The following is a 5,223-nucleotide window of genomic DNA, read 5'->3' as shown; positions in this document are numbered from 1 at the left end:
GACTGGCCCGCTGTTCCATCAGTCCTCCCCCTTGATGCTCCCAAACCATAAGCTCCACCACAATTTTCACCGGGCAGATCTCCTAGCAAACTACCAAGTTCCAGACAAGGTCCAGTGTCAACCCCACCAGTGACCCCTTCTTCACACTCTGAAGCTGTTTTTCTTACTCACCACCCATGATGACACCCAGATGCTGCCCCATAAACACCTCAGCCCATCTAAACTAAGCTTGCTGTGCGAGTAATTGCAAGGGAGATGCTCTTTTTTATTTACTACCCTCATCCCGGACCAAAGTGCGAATGGTCCGTGTCCACTATTGGTGGAGCCTTCTATCTCACTGATAAACTATCTTGCACCACAGGTGTGGTCAATGAACCCGACATGTTTCCGGTTTTACAGACTCTCATCACCTGAGAAGCCTCCTGAAAAGACCGACGCTGCGACCTTCACATGTCGACTCTACTACTTACAAGATACTTGCTTTAGCCCTGCTCGCCTGCACTGAAGTCAACAATCTCAACCGGGATCCGGAGTCAGAAGGTCTACACTACCTATCCATGCAGTCTTCCTATTATTATTATTAAATAGGATTTATATAGCGCCAACATATTACGCAGCGCTGTACATTAAATAGGTTTAATTAAATAGTTATTAATTAATAGGTTTAATTAATAAATTAAATAAATAGGTTTAAATAATAAATTAATAGCTATTAATTAATAGGTTTACATTAAATAGGTTTAATAGATTGCAAATGACAGACTAATACAGACAGTGATACAGGAGGAGAGAACCCTGCCCCGAAGAGCTTACAATCTAGTAGGTGGGGGAATTTCACACACAATAGGATGGGAGATATGTAGTGTGGGAAGTAGTGATGGATCAGATGAGGGTTGCAGGGGAAAACAATTGCATACACAGGGCTGAGATTTGGAAGAATGGGAGACGTACCTTGCCTGTTGTTTAAATAGAAGTGCTTTGGGCCCGGATCCTCCCGGAGTGCCTTCATCATTGGCGGGCCTCTTCTCATCTGGTCGTTTAAGGACTGGTTCAAATCCGGGTTAAAGGGACGGGACATGACAAAATAGTAACAGGCAGATCTCACTAGTACCCACTACTGTGGCTTTACTAGTGAAAGGCCGCACCCCTCACTTATGTTAGTACACGTAGAACCAGTGGATGGATTTATAATCTCTAACACTTATTACCAGGGGATACTAGCTTACACGAATGTAGAACTGACCCCTTCATGGTATTTATTGCAATGAGTGATGGGGGCACAACTCCACAGTAGAAGGGAGCTAACCTTGTTTTTTGAATATTTTTCCTAAATACTCGCATACCTCAGTACTAGAGAATGTTATATTTACATGACTATGCTAGGCAATTACACGGCCAGCGGGGGAGTCCATGGAACTTTTCTATAATTGCATAATTTTGTTAGTATATCTTACACTTTTTGTTATACTGCTAAATGTTATGTTGTTTACTACCTCACATGAGTCCCAGAAGTTTGGGTGTCTCATTGGATTTTTCCTTGAGCAGGTACACCCCTAAAGACTTTCACACACACCATTACACTCTGCCACACTACCCCACAAAGGTACACTGCCACTAAAGGCGGCAAATAAGGTAAAACCTTTTCCTTCTTGTACCCCCATGGATGACTGGGAATTATCCCCTCCCAATCGACTATCACACCGAACTCTTCTCCACAACCCACCCTCATCCAATTCCCTATCTCCCACTAGTCCATGTTTGATTTCCTCAACTCATTGAATACTGCGGAGGATTCAGTCTCTTCCTCTTTCTTTTTTGTTAAGCTGTTAAAATAGTGAAGTAGAGTCATGCCTCACCACTTGCATCTTACACCAGGGTTAAAGATCCGCACCCTCAACACCAATGGGCTTAATAGTCCAACCAAGAATTCTTAACTCCTGTATGGCCAGCATAAAGCTAGAGTACATATATTAACGGTCCAAGAAACACATTTCCATTCCCAAAAGATCCCTCCTATACGGAACCGCTACTACACAACCTGGATACACAGCACTAACCCCAAAGGCAAAACAAAAGGGGTGTCCATAACCTTGCATCAATCACTTCCTATTCAGATATTGGACAGTTGCCTGGACCCAATGAGTAGATACGCATTCGTCAGGATTCCATTATGGGGCAGGGCGTATACAGTGGCTTTCATATATTCTCCTAATCAACAGCCAACATCAGCGACTGTCCATATCTGAATAAGCTGCAAACATTTGCAGAAGGTACCCCGATAATTGGTGGTGACTTCAACTTTCCCTTGGATCCCCGTGTAGACACATCTACATGAAAGACCTTGATACCTTATAAACTATATGATCTTCAGCTCTTGAATGTATGGCGTACCCTGCATCTCACTGACAAAGACTATTCATTCTACTCTAACCCCCATTAAACTTATTCGCGCATAGGTTATATCCTAGTAAGTCATTGGACCCCAGGCTGGCACCCAGAATTGGCCAATGACAACTGCCCATGGTCTGACCATGCCTCGGTATCGCTAACCCTCCAGATTCCTCATCTAGGTCCTAGAGAGTGGACATGGAAATGCAACGACTCCTTGTTCAAAGATTCAGTTTGTGCGGTGCTTGACACTATTAAACATTTTTTGAGTCAGACCACACTCCTCTCCCAATTCAATGGGAAGCTTTAAAGGCAGTTCTACGAGGAGTGCTAATACAACTGGGGCCAAGGCTGAAAAAAATCAGAGCTCAGGACATACCCAACACGATAAACAAAATTATGTCCTCGGATGTGTTTACGGAACTGAGCAGGGCCAGGAGACGCCTATTACAACTTTCTGATATAGCCCACCAAAAATATAGAGACAAATATCGCAAACTATATTATCAATACGGGGACAAATGTGGCCGTCTACTAGAAAGAGGGCTCCATCCAAGAAACACAACCACCTTTATCCCGACATTAATACTACTCTGACCTGTACAATATCCAATCTACATCAAAACCCACCCTACCCCTTAGGGATTACATTGCCTCTACTGCATTACCAGAACTAGATCCAGCAGTGGCTACTAGTCTAGAATCCCCTTTTACAGAGGAGAAAGTAGCATCGGCTATTAAAACCACGCTTGTGGGCAAAAGCCCAGGCCCGGATGGGTTCACCCCTAAATTCTATGAATTACACGCAGATGCACTTTATGACAAGGGGGTTCTCCTCCATAACTGAAGTCTTGAAGCACACACACCAGTCCTTCCCAAACCCGGTAAGGACCATTCAATATGTTCAAGTTTTAGGCCAATATTACTAATTAATGTAGATGAAATTTTTTTTTCCAAATTAATAGCCGTCTATCCCCATACACGCCTTCCCTGATTAAACCCGATCAGGTTGGATTTATCAGCTGAAGGGATGCGAGAGACATAACGCATAAAACACTACTAATTACACAAGCCGCCAAGACACTGTGGATTCCCATGTGCTTACTATCAGTGGATGCGGAAAAGGCTTTGGTTGGGGTGAATTGGGACTTATGTAAGAATTTATGTACCAGGCACCGAGCCAAATAGGACTGGGCCCAACTATGCTAGCCAGAATCTCTGCTTTATAGGTTAATGGATCTCTGTCTGAGCCTATTCTTAATGGTACTAGACGGGTGTCCACTGTCCACTTTGTTATATGCTATAGTAATAAAACATTTGGCCCTGTGGAAAAACCCGGATATCAAGGGAATACAGATTGGAAAATACTACTATAAGCTGTCTCTGTGTCTCAATTTATTAAAGTGCACACGTCTTTTAGACAATGTAATGAAGCGATTAAATATTTGTGGATTTGAATTTCAGGGAACCCTTCCAAATTGTTCCATTATGAACCACTTCTGAGTAAGTTACAAACGGACCTTAGGAGATATGATTCTTTACCTCTTTCCTGGTTCACTAGAATAAATAATCTCAAAATGGACATTCTGCCCGGAATGCTATACATTTTCCAGACGGCCCCGTTCTATTTACCACCATTAATTCTCCGTAAAATCCAACAAAGATTTTCTGTGGGAAATGAAACACCCCAGAATAGCACTACGCTATCCCACCAGACCTAAATCCACAGAGGTGCGGGGGTCCTGGATATCGGGTCCTATTACTGAGCGGCTGTACTAATTCAGCAGAGATAGGAAAAGCTGGGTCCTATTGGAAAATTCCCTCTCCCCCATTGACCTTAATTCCCTACCATAGGTAGATAGATCTATCCTCCGTTTTCAGCACCCACTACCGAATATAACCTCAGATCCATTGAAAGTTTGGGATATTCTCACTAAGGCAGGACATGTATCAACCAAATTGGGACCCATGACCCCTGTATTTGACAATCCGGCATTCCCCCCTGCGATGGGCGTAAACAATTTTCTATCTTGGACAGTCCAGAGCAATAGACGCCTATAATATACCACAGAATGGGAGATTACCTTCCTTATCTTCCCTTCATGCCAGAACGCGAAGGAAACCAACTGCCTTGGAAACTACTACCAGTTGTCAACTTTTGTGTTAACTAACCTCAACGCACATACCATACATGGAAGCCATACAGCATTGGGCAGTTTGGGCCTCCTAATGTTCACACTTACAGGAAATACTGGGAATACCTATTTCCCCACTAGAGTGGGAAAAAGCACTTATACTGGCTCATAAAATGGCCCTCCCATGCAAGGCCCAGGAGACTAAGTACAAAATCATCTCTAGATGGTACTTATGCCCGGCAGATATCCACCGTATGTCCTCATCCTCTCCCGACAGCTGTTGGCACTGCCACACTCAATGGGGTTCTATGCTACATATTTATTGGGAGTGCCCGGGAATTCATAGATTCTGAACTCTACAACAGAGTGACTGGCCCGGATTTATGAAAACACCTAAAGTCACTTTGCCGTCCGCGATTTCCTCAGGGCGGCTAGGACCGTAATCGCTAGAATGTGGAAACAAACCACAGTACCATCCATGAGAGATCGGCTTTTAGAACTAGAAAAGATACAGCGTTTGGAATTGCTTGTCGCAGAAGATGAGGACATGACGGAAAAGTACAGGTTCACATGGTCCTTGCCCCATATTGCAAGGTAATGGTCTTGAAGTAATTACACGGATATTTTTCGCTATATGTGTCACTTATATGTTAATATAATGTAAAAACCTAATAAAAGCTATTGAAACAAAAAAGCTCGT

This window comes from Pyxicephalus adspersus, chromosome 4 (assembly GCF_032062135.1).
Source record: "Pyxicephalus adspersus chromosome 4, UCB_Pads_2.0, whole genome shotgun sequence".
NCBI lineage: Eukaryota > Metazoa > Chordata > Amphibia > Anura > Pyxicephalidae > Pyxicephalus > Pyxicephalus adspersus.
The sequence above is the reverse complement of the archived record's forward strand: the minus strand, read 5'-3'. Positions refer to the sequence as shown.